Genomic DNA, 17370 nt, shown 5'->3' with positions numbered 1-17370 from the left:
AATTCAAAAAGATATGTGCACCCCTGTGTTCATAGCAGCACTATTTACAACAGCCAAGACATGGAAACAACCTAAATGTCCACTGACTCACTGACAGAAGAATGGATAAAGAATATGTGTGTATATATATACATATATATATATTCAACTTAATACCATTTGCAGCAACATGATTGGACCTAGAGATTATCATAGTAAGCAAAGTAAGACAGAAGGAAAAAGACAAATACCATATGATATCACTTACATGTGGAATCTAAAATATTACACAAATGAGCGTATCAATGAAACAGAAACAGACTCACAGAAACAGAGAACAGACTCACGGTGGCCAAGGGGAAGAGCACTGGGAGGGAAGCATTGGGAGTTTGAGATTAGCAGATGCAAACTATTACATATTCAATGGACAAACAACAAGGTCCTATTGTATAGCACAAGGAACTATATTCAATATCCTGTAATAAGCCATAATAGAAAAGAATATGAATATATATATGTATAATTTTGCTGTACAGCAGAAATTAACACAACACTGTAAATCAAACATACATCAATAAATTTTTTTTTTTAAAAAGCATGGGTTAAAATCCTGATAACCAGACCAAACAGTCTTCAAGCCAAAGAGTATTAAACAAGACAAAGGGCACTTAAGTTAAAAGCTTCATTCCACAATAACAATATAATACTTCTGACTCTGTGTACATTTAACATAGCAATCATTTAGACAAAACATAAATTACAGGAAATGCAATAAGAACTAGAAACAGTAGTAATGAGAGGATTCAACATGTCACTCAGCATGAGATAGATCAAGTGGCCAAAAAATAAATAAGGATATAAAAGATTTATAAATAATGACTAAGGTAGACTTAGTGGATATACATTGAACACTATATTTTAATAATAGGGAATACACCTTCCTCTCAAGTACACACAGAATATTCACAAAACTCAATCATACTCTAGGACACAAATAATAGATTAGCAGCTTCCATAAACAGAAATGACAAACATCCCCCTCTGGTCACAATGTAATATGAGAAAGTAAAAGTAAAATCCCAAAAGCAAAAAAGCCTTTCCACTTAAAAATTAAAAGGCTTTGTATTAAATAACTCTTGTGTGATAAGAGAAATATAAACATAAATTTTAACATTTCTAAAAAAATGACAAAGCACTACATATCAGAATCTGAGATACATTAAAGCAATGCAAAAAATTCCCAGCCTTAAACCCCTATTTTAATTTTTTAAAAAAGCATGAAAATAAGTGAATTAGATTTGTAACACAAAAAGATTTCTAACACAAAAAGGGAGGGGGAATATAACAGCAGCACATGGTAGGACATAGTAAAGATAAAAGCAGAAATTAAGAAAACAGAAAAACAATAGATCATATTAATGAATCAGAATCCTAATTCTTTAAAAAATAGATGTAGGTAAGAACTATCAAAATGATGGAAAGAGAAATATTACACATAACACACTGCTCATCATTTTTACAATGTAAGCATTGTGTTAAAAGTTATTTTTAAAAACTTCTGAGCTAAAAAGAATTTTTGCTGTTGAACAGAATTCGTTTTTATTACACTCACAGTTTTGCCTTTTAGATTACTGAGGTGCCATCTGTCAAAACAATGATTAAATTCTACCTTAATATGTTTGTACTATCATTTTTAGGAAATAAGTGGCAGGTAGGGAAACATTCCATAAAGAATTATAACAAATGGAATGTTCCTCAAGATTGCTAGGCAATTTAAATGTTCTAAATAGAAGACATTGCTATTTGGGGGGAAAAAAAACCTCTCATTTAAACAAGTTTTATCACGAATGTTTGCTGTTTAACTTAGCTCACACACTAGAATGATATATTTGGGGATTCTTCGGATGATAAAAGTAATAAAATGTAAATTATTGAGTGATGTTATTATCATAAGTTAGAGATAGATCCAAAGCATGATGAAATGAGTAGGGCAGTTGGAATCAAAGCCCAGCAATAGGAGATCATACACTAATCCACTCTGCTTGAAAGCAGACTTTGGGCTATCAAGAAAGAAACAGAACTTACAAGCAAGATAAGCAGAACGGGTATGTCTACTTGCCAAAGCTGCTAGTTATTTTATGTATACACCTCAGAGTAATGAAATGTGTTTTAAAAATTATGTGTAATCTAGATTTTCACTGTTTTAGACTGACCAAATCATTAAACTGGTCAAATCATTCAGTATTTACTTTCATTGCATTGTAAGAATTTTAACCTTATTCCTATTTTCAGGCATAAAACTTATTAAATTACTAAGGATTTCTAGAAAAAGAAAAAAAATTTTTTTTGTCTCAGTAACAACTGTGAAAAGGCTGCACTTTGTTGATCTGTGGATCAAAACATGAACTTACACGTGTTTGATTTAAACCTCTGAGAAAAGCACACAGGTGAGATCTCGGCCTCTTCTAGTATGCCCAAGATTTATTAAGAACAATTCTGCCTGGTTTAAAATTATGAACAGGTTCACACTGAAAGAAGCCTAAATTTCTGACAAGTAATAGCTTAGGTAAAGATTCTACTTTTGTTATTTAATAGGAATGTTGCAGAAAAGGCCTTAGAAACTACAGACCACAAAAGAGGACTTTTGGAAGAAAATAAGAAGTTATGACCAACCTAGACAGCATATTAAAAAGCAGAGACATTACTTTGTCAACAAAGGTCCATATAGTCAAAGCTATGGTTTTTCCAATAGTCATGTATTGATATGAGAGTTGGACTATAAAGAAAGCTGAGTGCTGAAGAACTGATGCTTTTGAACTGTGGTGTTGGAGAAGACTCTTGAGAGTCCTTTGGACTGCAAGGAGATCCAACCAGTCCATCCTAAACGAGATCAGTCCTGGGTGTTCATTGGAAGGACTGATGTTGAAGCTGAAACTCCTATACTTTGGCCACCTGATGCGAAGAGCTGACTCCTTGGAAAACACCGTGATGCTGGGAAAGATTGAGGGCAGGAGGAGAAGGGGATGACAGAGGATGAGACGGTTGGATGGCATCACCGACTCAATGGACATGGGTTTGGGTAGACTCTGGGAGTTGGTGATGGACAGGGAAGCCTGACGTGCTGCGGTTCATGGGGTTGCAAAGAGTCAGACACAACTGAGCAACTGAACTGAACTGAACTGAAGGTTATAGGCTTTAATTTTTGTTACACAGTTGAGCTAAGGGACTTAAAACTATCTCCTGGGTTTTCACCTCTTCTTGGCTTCCAAAAGCTGTGGTGACTGTACACCTATACTTTCCCTAATGTGACCAGTCCTCACCTTGATTTCTTTCTGTATGGCTATGCCAGGTAGACCTCTCCTGTGACTGTGATAGAATGTGACTGTCTCCATAATAAGCTGATTCAGAATCCATGATCTATTTTGATTTGGAAAGATTACTTACAATGTGGGCTTCCCTGATAGATCAGTTGGTCAAGAATCCACCTGCAATGCAGGAGACCCCGGTTTGATTCCTAGGTCAGGGAGATCCCCTGGAGAAGGGAAAGGCTACCCACTCCAATATTCTGGCCTGGAGAATTCCATGGACTGTATAGTCCATGGGATTGCAAAGAGTCGGACAAGACTGAGCAACTTTCACTTTCACTTACAATATGTGTTACACTTAGATTACTGGATTCATCAATTAATGACTGAAGCCCTTAGGGTGCTACCTTTCACAGAAGCCTGAGACTGGTGATTTTATAAAGCTAGTCCATACTGTTGCAGAACCAGTCTGCAGGCATGTTTCCCCCAGGAAATCCTAAGGTACTCTAGTGTGCTAGTCAGTCAGTCATGTCCGACTCTTTGAAACCCCATGGACTATAGCCTGCCAGGCTCCTCTGTCCATGGGATTCTCCAGGCAAGAACACTGCAGTGTGTTGCCATGTCTTTCTCCAGGGGATGTTCCCGACCCAGGGATTGAACCCAGGTCTCCTGTATTGCAGGAAGACTCTTTACCATCTGAGCCACCAGGGAAGACTAAGACTAATCCAAATATCACATGTCTGGGCCAGTACAGTCTGAGAAACACAATGAATAAAGCAGGTATTGCTGAATAAACCTTTATTTCCTGAGTTATTATTCTCACTACTAACTTCACATCACTCACGGATTCAAATTCTAGCTCTGTGATCTACCACCTATGTGACCTTGAGAACAATATTTAACCTCTGTAAGACTATAAGATAGATACAGAGTATATACTGCAAAAGAATAAGAATTACCTAAGATAACTCATCAGACTTACTATCTTTTTGCCTCAATTTATAGGAAACTAGCACAACATAATGGAATAATAAACCAAGAATAACAGTACTGTTTTTGAAATTTAAGCAGTGTATACCAGCTCATTTTCCCATAATAAATGGCTATATCTTTCTGTTTATCTAGAAAGAAGGTATGTTTCATATATGTCCTCTAACTGAAAAGAAAGTGGGTTCAGAATGCACTGAGTAAACAGAGGGACCACTATAATGTAATACAGAATTAAGTTATGTAAGATTCTACATCACCAGTACATGAGACCATTTTGGAAGGAGGCAGCCCAGAAGAAAAACAGAACTTAGAATCGTAATTCTGCCTTTGGTCACCTGTGAAAGCATAGGCAAATCTATTCACATCTCTGAGCCTAAATTCCCACCACTAATAAATGAGGTTAGGGGTGTGTCTTCCAAACTTTTTTTAAGGAGTGGAAGCCTTTCATTGAATCTTCAGACACCTGACTACACACCCTCCTCTCTGCCTTCCAAATACCTTTATGGAATACAGGGGCTCCACTGAGCAGAGTTTGAAAACCACAGAGATAAACCCCTTATAACTTTATTATCTTAGATATTCTAGCTGAGGCACTTATCAAGCTTAAGACCTCAGGCTCTAAAATTAGTTGCAGATATAATAAATTAGTGTTATCAGTTTTATTTAGTCACAATTCTTAAGTATAACCCAAAGCAAAACAAGAAATACCTTAAAATCTGGATATTCTTATTTTCACTTATCCTATTAACACCTGAAAAACAAAATATTTTAAAATCTGCTTATTAATTTATACACTACTTCATTATCTAAAATTTATTACTTTCAAAAAGCTCAACTTGCAAGTTCATTTTCATCACTTAAGATCTTGGTAACATCTAAAACACGTACATACAATAGCAACAACAAAAGTTCGAATTCTTCTTCCTTTGGGTTTATCTTGTATATGAAACTATTGACATTTTAAATTTATAGCACTTAAAATGGCACCTGTGACACTTATCTACACTAAGTTTATACAACAGAACATGTTCAACTATATGCTCCTTATTTTGCTGTGCTTAGTCACTCAGGCGTGTCCAACTCTTTGTGACCCGAGGGACTGTAGCCCACCAGGCTCCTCTGTCCATGGGACTCTCCAGGCAAGAATACTGGAGTGGGTCGCCATGTCCTCTTGCAGGGGATCTTCCCACCCCAAGGATCGAACCCAGGTCTCCTGCGGTGCAGGTGGATTCTTTACCTTCTGAGCCACCAGGGAAGCCCATGCTCTCTATTGGTCCAATGCTAATCTTGTTGTATAGATCTCATTGACACTATCAAGATAAGGCAGCAAGTAAACCAACAGGCTCCTTATCTACATTCCAGACCCAACCTTTCTCTAGGTACTTCCAAACTAACATAAATAGATCCCCTGAATGTCTTCTGACCATTTAAACTGCTTTTCACTGCTTGGAGATACTTTGACCAGGTAACAACTCTTGGGCTTGGTTAGAAAAGTTACTGAATAGAGGAAATTCTACCTATAAATTAGCAATAGGTCTATAAATCTTAAGCAATGTAACTGAGAAAAACAACTAGGAATTTTGGAATATCTCAGTGGAATCTAAGTGAGCAGCTGCCTTACTGGAAAAATAAATGACAACACAAATATAAAATCATGATGTAATAACCTGAAACTAACATAATGTTATATATCATTTAACTTCAGCTGAAAAAAAGAATGATGATCTTCTATGTGCAGAATGAAGACTAATGAACAGAAGTAAAGGGAGTCAGGTTCTAGCTCAGAGTGGAGAGGAACATTCTCAAAACTGAAGCACCTTCAACATATACACAGTGGACCTCCTTGTGAGGTGTTCAAGCTGAAAGTGGATGAGCATTTGCTGGGATGACAACTGCCACTGGCTTTCCTCTCTTGGCAGAGTGTTGAACTAGAAGAACTGTAAAATCTTCTCCAATCTGGACATTCTATGATTTTGTATGGAGAAACTTCAGCAAAAAGATGACCCCAAATACAATGACTTCTCACAGGTGATTCCAGTCAGCAAAGCCAGACAGGGATAATCCCACTGCTTCCAGCAAATTTCATGCTTTGTTGTTAAGAAAATTGAGGGGGCTCTAGATTCATCTTTATCCCAAATCTGGTCTCTTTGAATTCCTATATAACCTATTTCCTAGGGTGCTCTCAGATAGTGATACCATAAAGCCAGCTTTCCAAGTCAGACATTTCAGTGTCTTCATCTGTTATTCATTTATGCAAACTCCACCTTCTGTTGAGTAATACCTTTTAACTCGGTGAAGGAGACTTAAATGCGGTCCGAAGTTATAAGGAAGGAATCCTGGCATATGCAGCTTAGTTATTTTTAGTTCTATTGTATTCTTTCATGCTTTAACCAACTCTCACTAGACCTGCTACAAAATCCCTCACAGTGATCCTTCTAAGTTTCAGTTTCTTACAATCTTCCTTTAACATCAGAGCTATTCTGCCACAACTTGCTCAAAAACAACAGCCTAAACTAAGACTAGCCCTCAAAGCCCTTTACGATCTGGTCTAACCAAGCTCTCAGCCTCACCTCCTTCATCTTCACTCCCCTGACACACACTGTGTCCATTCAAAGCTCTGTCCTGAGCATGCCCTGCTCTTTCAGGGCCCTCCTTTATTTACACTCTTTTTCTTCCTCCTTTCTTCCCTGAGAACCCACCTCCAGTTTAGTTTTCAGGGAAGTGGAGAAAGAGGTTCAAAACTATGTAGCTGGTAGCAATGTACACTGATCCAGCCTTAAAATCAACGTTCTAATAATAAGGGAAAGAATACTACCCAATGCCTCTGAAAGATATAATTTAATGTGGGGAGCTGTATTTGGAGGATATGTTTTCCTCACTCTCCCCACATCAAAAGTAGTAAAATTTAATTAAATCATCCAAGCATATAAAACACTTAGCACAAGGCCTGGTACACAGTAAGTTTCTGATAATTATTAATTGCTGTTAGTAGCATTTTGATGGTTTACAGTGTATTGCCGCTATGAATAGTGCCTCTGTAAATACTAGAGAAAGAGCTTTTGTAAGATCATGACCAATCAAGTTTCTGCCCTTGTGGATCTTATATTCTAACAGAGAAAGACATTAACAAAATAAATCAAAAATATAATTTTGGAGAGTGCTCAAGTGAGATGATGAGACTAACACAGAGCAGTAACATACAGAGTTGAGGAGTTGAGGCTACTCAGTAGGCCAGGGAAGGACTTCCTGAAGTGACATGTGAGCTGAATGACAAAAAGTCAGCTCTGCAGTGGACTGGGGAAGATCCTAAGAGGAAGTACCACACGCAAAGGTCTGGAGATAAGAAAGACTACATGTTCACTGACTGCCAGGGAGAAGGCTAGTGGAGCCTGCACATAGTCCAGGGAGAACGGGAGGTCTGCTTACAGACGGCCAGCTGGGTACTGTGTCCAAAGAAACACCGTGCTTTTTAGGAGTTCCTTTCCTAAATTATTTTGAGAAGTTGCTGGTGAGGCTGGCTGGTTGCAGAGTTCATGGGACCTTGAAAAAGCTACACTAAGGACTTGGAGGTTTATTCTAATTGCAACGGAAAGCCACTGGAGCATTTTAACCAGAGCATATAATCTTCCAGTGGCTGGGTGGGAAATATGCTGAGTAGAAGCAGCGGTCAGTTTTGAAGCCACTGGAGTAGTCCCTGCAGAGGAATTAAAACTTTAAAGTAGGCCAGTGATCAACAGCTGATTGGTTCTGGGGTTTGGGAATGGGGACTGACTACAAATGGGTACAAGCGATCTTTTTTGAGTGATGGAAATGTTCTAAAACCGAATTGTGGTGACTTAATAAAAATCACTGGATTTTATACTTAACACTGATGAATTTTATGGTAAGCAAATTAAACCTCAAAAAAGCAGTTCAAAAATAAAGCAGATTGGTTACTCTTTGTACATTTCTGTACTGCTTTGTGGGGTAAGAATAGGGATACAAATTAGCTGCCTAGAACCCAGAAGTAAATCAATTAAATCTGAACTTTTTTTTTCTTGCATCCTAATCCTAAATATTGCAAAGTGTCTTAATTTCAAGACAACTAGAGATTGCTTTTAACTTCCTTATGGAAGCACTTTAGCATTGCCTCTTTTCTCCTGGATTGAACCTAGAACTCAATTTCCAGGTGTCTGCAACTCTTATTTGATATACACATGATAGATATCCAACAACATCTTAGCTAAGGACCAAACCTAAGTCATTTTGTACCTGTATACTCTTAACCAGAGCAAATGCAGTGATATATTAATAGAAATACAAAGAAAGTTTAAAGAAAATTGCTTTAGTGCGAGACCATCTCTTTCTAATGCAACTAATTCATTTTCCCTTCTCACCAAATTCTCTGTTTAAATCTTTTCCTTAGGATGTACAGGGTTCAGGAAATACTCAATGGTCTCCACTATAACACCTGCCACTGCCCCAGCTGGAGAGCTTTAAAACATTCATCAATACAGGCCTGATTCTATGTGACTTATAAGCATAATTGCATGTATTAGTTTCCTATAATCACCATAACACATTACCAAAAGCTTGGTGGTTTAAAACCATAGCCATTTATTCTTTCACAGTTCTGGTGCCAGAAGTTCAAAATCAGTCTCACAGGGCTGAAATCCCAGTGTTGGCAGGGCTGTGCCCCCTTCAAAGGCTCAAAGAAAGAATGCATTTCTTGCCCCCACCAGCTTCTGGTAGTTGCTGGCATTCCTTGGATTGTGGCCACATCACTCTAATCTGTGTTCACAATGCAGTCTCCTCTTTCCTGTCTAATCTCCTCTGCCTCCCTCAAGGATTCTACTGTTTGCATTTAGGATACACTCAGATAACCTTCCTAGTTCAAGACCCTTGACTTAATCATATATTCAAAGACCCTCTTGCCTTATCACATTTGTGGGTTCCAGGGATTAGGACCTGATATTTTTGGGTGGCCCTTATTCAGCCTGCTATACCAAATCATTTGGGGCCATCTCCTGTGGCAACAGGTGATTCGCAGAGGCCCTACTTAATGAACTGCGGATGTGAGTGGCCCTAACATACAAATAGACAACACTGAGTCCTCTTTGTAAATCACAGTGGTAAGGAGTCTGCCTATACAAAATAAATTGTCAATTTCTGCCCTCAATTCAGGAGTATAAAAATGTCTCCAGGCCATAAAAACCATTTTACCCACAAGACAAATAAAGATAACTGTATAAATCTAAAAAGAACAGAAGTGGGAGGACCAGGCGTCTCCCATACTCCCCCACCTCCACCCCATGACTTTACACAGAGCAACAGCCCTGCCCCGCTGAGTCCTGGGACAGTGGAAGGTGCTGAGCCTTCCTTTCCTGAATGGGCCGCTGCGGAGGAAGCAAGAAGTGGATGCCAGTCAAAAGACCCCGAGAAATAGACAACTTCACTTTTCTTCTACTTTCCCTTGCTCTTAAAGTACACCAAGATGCATGAACACCACAGGGCTCTTCAGGTCTATTACATCCTTCTACTCTTCTGGCTATTCTATCTATTCATTCTATTAATTTTTGAGAGCTTGATGCTGAAACTCCGACTAAAAATCGTAATTTATCCACTTAAAAATAATTATACAGTGGAACTATATATTAATTTTGTTCTGTATTGTCCACGTCTCCTGTAAATATGTTATCATACTTTCATAATTTAAAAAAGAAAAAAATAAAGATGCATGAACTCAACCTGGAACAACAGGCTCAGTGGAGACTGGGAGCAGAGTTTTGTGGGCGAGGGTGGACTCGTCTGAGAACTCACTGTTTCTGATAGATACTGACAATGATGCAGAACCAGACTCAATTAACAGCCAGGGTTCCAGCTGAGAGGGCCCTTGCACAACATTTAATACAATCTCATTCGGATTAGACTGCCCAAGGTTACACATTACTCATTATGCCTCTGTCTTTCCTATTCTCCCCGCCCCCCACCCTCCGTCTACCAGAAGCTGGGTAGGAACAGGAGTTGGCAGTAATGTTGGAACAACAGGATGCTGTTGTTTCTACCAAAACGAACACTGTAGTCCGACAGTTCAGCCACCGTCCCCGGAAGTCTTGTGACTCCTGAAAACAACCGTAGTCCCTTCTGGTAAAGAAACAATTTATTTGGCAACCACCATGTGCAAAACAAACGCAAAGATCTGGAAAGTTCCAGAAATGAAGATGCACAGCCTCGGGTCCTCTGGCGAACGACCCACCTCCTCACCCGGTCCCCCGGTGGCGCCCGCCCTTGTACCTGCTACCAACGCCTCATCCTAAGAGACCGGCCCCATCCCCGCGGGGGCGCCGGCGGGCGCGGCGGCCGCACCTGCGTCGACTGGGCGGCGGCGGCGGCGGCGCGGGACCGAGCCCTGCCCACCCGTGCGCCAGCTCCCCCTTGCGCTCGGGCTCGCGCCCTGCCTGCTCCAAGCCAGCCTCGGGGGCAACCGTTGGGCACCTCGCCCGAGAGTGGGGGTGGGCTGGGGTGGGGAATGCTGAACTAACTATGTGGGGGCAGCCTCCGGCCCCAGACTCCGCCCCTGGACGCCGTCGCCCGGGCAACCGAGCGCCATTTCCCCCCCCCCCCCGCCCGCCCAGCGTCTGCATCCTAGGAGCCCTGACCGAGGGGGCTGCTTGGCGTCAAATCCTGCCAGCCCTACTCCACAAGCGACCCCGATTCGGGCTTCCAACTTATACTCTCTGCCACTCACGGCCATTCTCTTTATCTGCGGCCTCCTAACCCAACCAGTCCATCCTAAAGGAGATCAGTCCTGGGTGTTCATTGGAAGGACTGATGTTGAAGCTGAAACTCCAATACTTTGGTCACCTGATGCGAAGAGCTGACTCCTTGGAAAAGACCGTGATGCTGGGAAAGATTGAGGGCAGGAGGAGAAGGGGACGACAGAGGATGAGATGGCTGGATGGCATCACGACTCGATGGACATGGGTTTGGGTGGACTTAGGGAGTTGGTGATGGACAGGGAGGCCTGGCGTGCTGCGGTTCATGGGGTCGCAAAGAGTCGGACACGACGGAACGACTGAACTGAACCGAACCGGTATCCACGTCCTGCTCTTACCCTCCATCACCCGAACGCCCCAGGCTATTCTCCAAGTTGTTCTGCAGAGGATCTTCCCCAATTCTTTACCGACCCGCATAAATCCTGTCTGTATTCACAATATAAGAATCAAGCCAATATTGGCGTTGCCAGTCAGGCCTCCCCGCCCCCCTTCTAACAGTGGCCCCTCCCGCCCCAACTTACAGCTCAATTCCCTTTTGTCTATCTGCCTTTGCTTATCCTGATTCTCCGGAATGTTTTGCAAGGTTCAGAAGTGTACTCGGAACAGCTGACCCTCTCGCCTCCGGAGAGTTTTCTTCCACTGTGATTCAGTTGCTGTCTGTCGTCATCTCTGTAATATAGAACTTATCATATACTGTGATTACACACTTAGACCTCTCCGTACTGCCTAAATTAGCGCTCGGATGGAAGAAATCCAGAAAGGGCCTGAGTGTGATGGATGCCACCTGTCAGCGTTAATGCTGTTAGCAGTGGCACTATAAGGACACTTCCAGCGAATAACTTTTTATGTGTGAGTTGATTGGAAATATTAATAAATCCTACATTACATAATTTAGTTTTAAATTTTTATAAAATTGGTATTAAATACCACTAAAGATTGCTTTTTATTGTACGTATGATATAAATTTATTGACCTGGACAAATCTAAGTAATCTTGACTATAGAATCAAGTATTTTAATAGGGAATGAGAGTATTAAATGGAAGAGTGAATGGTTTAAATTTTGTGACTAGACAGAAAGCAATTTTTAATTCTTTTGTTTTAAACTTTTATTCTGTTAAAGCACAACGGTGTTCTTATGGCAAGAAAATATTTTGGTTACCTTATATGTGATTTCCATTGTCTCATGTTTATACTTGGACCTAAGAACCAAGAAAGTTCCTTTTTTATTCTTTTTGAAGTTGTTAATTGAAATATGTTAATTAGAACACTATAAAACTATTTAAACCCACATATATGTGTGAACATTATAATTTTATTATAAAATTCTTTTCATTTGAAATGCCTTACATTTACTTCATGGTATGCTTCTGATATTGAATTTAAAAGAGATTCTTAGCTTTTAAAATAAAAAATTTAGAGATAAAGGAAGGGGTCCAGAGTTCCTATGCCATTCATCCAGTCATTTGAACGTGTATTCATAGAGACCTGACATGCAACATGCAAAGGTGTTGAAATACAGCCATGAACCAAAAAAACTCCTATCCTCATGGAGTTCACACTCTTGTAGAATAAGATGAGCAATGAGCAGAGAGACAAGTTCAAATATATCAGATGGGGATAAGTATAGATGAGATAGGGTATGGAGGTTAGAGAGAGTAGGTACCGTTTCATGTGTGGTTTGAGGCCTCATTGATAGAGTCAGAGAAGGCAATGGCAACCCACTCCAGTATTCTTGCCTGGAAAATCCCACGGACAGAGGAGCCTGGTAGGCTACAGTCCGTGGGGTCTCGAAGAGTCGAACAGGACTGAGGGACTTCACTTTCACTTTTCACTTTCATGTGTTGGAGAAGGAAATGGCAACCCACTCCAGTGTTCTTGCCTGGAGAATCCCAGGGATGAAGGAACCTGTTGGGCTGCTGTCTATGGGGTCGCACAGAGTTGGACACGACTGACACGACTTAGCAGCAGCAGCAGCATTGATAAAGAGACACTGAGCAGAGGTCTGGAGGACTGGAGGGAGGAGCCGTGTTGTAGAACAGAGCTTCCCAAGCATGTGCTTGGTGTACTGAAGAATGACACAGCAGTGTATGTAAAACAAATATGTGCCAATAAAAAAATAATAATAATTTTTTAAAATTCAGCCAAAAGGCCAGATTGGCCTGAGCAGATTGCCTTTTCTCCTCTAGGCTGTTTCTGTCATTGAGGTCAACCACTATTGTCACTAATGTCTTTGAAGCTGGCTCTGGTTTTTCCAAAATAAACTTATGTGCTTTATCAAAACTACCTATTGTTTAAGATCTTAATACTGCAGGTTCTGCTGTACTATATTCTTATTAAAATCCTCTACTTCTCATAAGTTAATGGATATATTTCTACCAGATTTTAGAATTATAACTTACTACAATAATTCCTATAACAGTTATAATTTTTTGCCAGGTATCTAATGTTTAATATATGTGATCAGGTATTATTATTTTTATTTGGTTCTTTATGCATTTGACAATTTCTATGACATCCACCCACAACCATGCTCAGCATGGTGAAGGGATGAACTGATTAATTACAGCATCATATTTTACAACGTTTCTTTACCTGTTACAGGTACTTTAAAAACTTCTTACTGTGGTAAAATGCACTAACATGAAAGTTACAATTTTAACCATTTTAAGTGTTTAGTTCAGTTAAATTCACATTGTTTATGTGACTATCACCACCATCTATCTCTAGAACATTTCCTCAAACTGGACTCTGTACTTATTAAATTCTAATTCTCCATGCACCCTCCTTCCAGCCCCTGGCAACCACTATTCTACTTTCTGACTCTACCAATTTGACTCTTCTAAGAACTCACATAAGTGGAATAATATAACGTTTGTACTACTGTGACTGGCTTATTTCACTTAGCATAATGTTCTCAAGGTTCATCCATGTGTGTATCAAAATTGCCGTCCCTTTAAAGACTGAATTAGTGTTCCACTATTATGTGAGATATATATATATACATAAAATAATAATAATAGTATAAAACCTCACATTTTGTTTATCCACTCATTCATCGATGGGATTCTTGTATTTTTAAAATTTTATTTTATCTTATTTACTATTTTTTTACCATGCCATGCAGAATGCGGGGGTCTTAGTTTTCTAATCAGGGATTAAACCCATGCCCCCTGCAGTGGGATCTTAACCACCAGTGGACCACCAGGAAAGTCCCTTGAGTTTTTTTTAAGCTGACCTTATTGAGGTGTAATTTCTGTTCATTAAACTGCATTTATTTGAAGTGTACCATTTGATGTGGTTTCATAGATACACATTCAACCCTTGAGCAATAAGGGTTTGATCTACTTATGCACAAGTCTACTTGCACTCGGATTTTTTTTTCAATAAATAAATTCTACAGTACTACACAATCTGCAGTTGACACAAAATTGAGGGAACATAGGGCTGACCATAAAGTTAAATATTTTGATTTTTGACTGCATGGGTCAGGGGGAAGGGATTCTGTGCCCCTAAACGTCATGTTGTTCAAGGATCAGCTGTACACCTGTGAAACTACAGCTTTAATCAAAACATGGCATTTTCATCATTCCCGAAAGATGTGAACTGATTGTGTTTTGACAGTTTTGTGACAGCCCTCAGGATGGTGAGTGAAGCTGATGCTGTAAACCACAAATCCAGCATCCATGGCCCCTCCCTCCTTTTTCAGGGAACCCCACTTTGAGTAGTCATTTTCTATAGAGCTAGGACACTGCTTCAGGGGCAGTTTTAGCAGGTGCATCTTGATGATTTTTAACTAATCTTCAGGCTTTCAGTCCTCTTCCAGCCCTCATTTCAAGTGACTGTCTTCAGGTGAGGCTTCTTGGCATTTAGGGGTGAGGGAAGGTCGGCTTGGAAGTTTTCCTCACCCTTAAGAAAGAGACACATGAAGAGATCTTTTTTTTTTTGCCTCTGAAAGGTTGCCTAGAGAGACTGTGCAAAGTTTAAAATAAGGTTGATTTTTGTCTATTTGGGATTGTTCTGAGATATTCTTTTTAAGAAAATCTAAATAACCTTCCAAAGGTGCAATTTAACAACTGTGTACAGTTCCTTTGATGACTATTTAGTAAGCCAGAAGAGCCACTAGATGTCACTCTGAGTTTTTTTATTTTCGGAGACAACCCAGTGAATTTTCAATCTTTGAAATACTAAATTTAAAGGCATTCAAAACACCCAATAAGTTAAAAATCACATTTAAAATGCTAAAACAAAAGAGAAAGACACACAGGTGGCTGTGAAGAAAAATCAAAGAGTGAATATTTTGAAAAGAACATATTTTTCCTTAAGTAATGTTAACAAATAGAGTGGTGCATGATTTCTAAGAAATCAGAACGATGATTAGGCAAGTGACATTTAAAAGCACATTTGGAACAGGCACTCCAGAAGAACAGGAGAGTCAATATGATTGAACTGTTCTTTGCTCTGGGGCCATATTCACAGTAACAGCAAGATGAACAATTACATTGGAAATCTTTCATACAGAGAGAGAAAGTTGTGAGGTATGTGGAATCTATTTATTATGAAGGAAGAACTTGATAAGAAAGTAAAAGGAATTCTACTTTAGAGGCACAAAGAAGGAGGGAAGAAGTAGAAAGAGAGAAAACAACATTCAAACTACCTCTGTGAGACAGCACTGTGTGTGTGTGTGTGTGTGTGTGTGTGTGTGTTCAGTCACGTCTGACTCTTTGTGACCCCATGGACTGTAGCCGGCCAAGCTCCCCTGTCCATGGAACTTTCCAGGCAAGAATACTGTAGCGGGTTGTCATTTTCTACTCCAGAGGATCTTCTGCCCCAGGAATTGAACTCACATATCTTGAGTCTCTTGCATTGGCAGGAGGATTTTTACCACTGCACCACCTGGGAAGCCCCCCATGAGACAGCACTGCTGCTGCTGCTGCGTCGCTTCAGTCGTGTCCAACTCTGTGTGACCCCATAGACGGCAGCCCAGCAGGCTCCCTCATCCCTGGGATTCTCCAGGCAAGAACACTGGAGTGGGTTGCCATTTCCTTCTCCAATGCATGAAAGTGAAAAGGGAAAGTAAAGTCGCTCAGTCGTGTCAGACTCTTAGCAACCCATGGACTACAGCCTACCAGGCTGCTTCCCTAAACCTTTTCCTAAACTAGGAAAAACCATGAAGGGTTTCACTGTGTTTACTCGGAACTCTTTCAGTTGCAAGTAACAGAAACCCAACTCCAGCTATTCAAGGAAAAAGTACACATGTGTTTATAGGCTCACCAAACTGGTAAAAATGGGATAGCTTCAGGTATGGCTGTACCTGATTGAGGCCAGCAATTCTCAAAATGTAGTCTGGGTATCCTGGGAAGTCCTGAGACCCTTTTGGGTCTGCAAGGTCAAAGACATTCATATTCATGGTTCCTTCCACTGTCAACACCTTGAGACAATAGGGTTGTTTTTCTCCGTCTAGAGAGGGGAGAGGGTCCAATTTCATTCTCTAATTAGAGTTTGGGTCCAAGTCACATGCCCTAACAGAAGTTATCCTTATGAATTAGCAGTGCTGGCCACATAAACAGTTTTCCCTTAGTCATAAATTGTGCAAAAGACCTACCTTAAACTGAGAGTCCATTCCTAAGGGTCTGACGATTTTAATTTTACGCCCACTTATGCTTTCAAACTGTAGTGCTGGAGAGGACTCTTGAGAGTCCCTTGGACAGCAAGGAGATCAAACCAGGCAATCCTAATGGAAATCAGTCCTGAATATTCATTGGAAGGACTGATGCTGAAGCTGAAACTCCAATACTTTGGCTACCTGATATGAAGAGCAGACTCACTGGAAAAGACTCTGATGCTGGGAAAGATTGAGGGCAGGAGGAAAAGGGGGTGACAAAGGATGAGATGGTTGGATGGCATCATTGATACAATGGACATGAGTTTGAGCAAACTCTGGGATATAGTGAAGGACAGGGAAGCCTGTCCACGGGGTCACAAAGAGCTGGACATGACTTAGTGACTGAACAACAAAAAGGCTGCTTGCAGGATGACTCTGGTCAGATTATTTAGGCTTCTCATGGCCTCTATGCAGTCACCTTTAAAACAAGGATACCGTCTTTTATTCTGAGCAATGGAAGAAGGGGGAAAAAGTTATTCTAACCCTGATCTATGAGTTGCTACACTGTGTCCAACAAGTTCTATATGGCTTATTTTTCAAATTATTTATCAATTTTCATTAAATATTTATGTCAAATACTTTTGGTGATTATATAAAATAGAGGTTTCATCAATCCACAAGCCCTGAGTTCTTTCTTCACTGCTTAACATGTTCTTACTTCCTTTCCACTTTGTTTTT

At 40.1% G+C, this 17370-nt stretch overlaps 1 protein-coding gene across 50 annotated transcripts in view; it reads right to left on the bottom strand.

Annotated features, from left to right (window-relative positions):
• CCDC158 (coiled-coil domain containing 158) overlaps positions 1 to 10630 on the bottom strand; it is a 76509-nt gene extending 65879 nt beyond the window's left edge. For 26 of the 50 annotated variants that reach the window (XM_081584779.1, XM_081584936.1, XM_081584827.1 and 23 more), the window contains exons 1-2: positions 10548 to 10630; positions 4983 to 5025 (exon numbers count right to left, since the gene is read on the bottom strand). The gene's annotated coding sequence lies outside the window, so the exon portion shown is untranslated. Of the gene's footprint in view, positions 1 to 1591; positions 1708 to 4982; positions 5026 to 10509 lie in introns of those variants that run through there. The other 24 variants (XM_081584791.1, XM_081584759.1, XM_081584691.1 and 21 more) reach the window with 2 other exon arrangements.
• Between the last annotated feature and the right edge of the window lie 6740 nt (positions 10631 to 17370).

This window comes from Giraffa tippelskirchi, chromosome 1, assembly GCF_054371585.1.
Source record: "Giraffa tippelskirchi isolate mGirTip1 chromosome 1, T2T-mGirTip1v1.2.pri, whole genome shotgun sequence".
NCBI lineage: Eukaryota > Metazoa > Chordata > Mammalia > Artiodactyla > Giraffidae > Giraffa > Giraffa tippelskirchi.
This window is presented reverse-complemented; position numbering and strand designations above follow the sequence as displayed.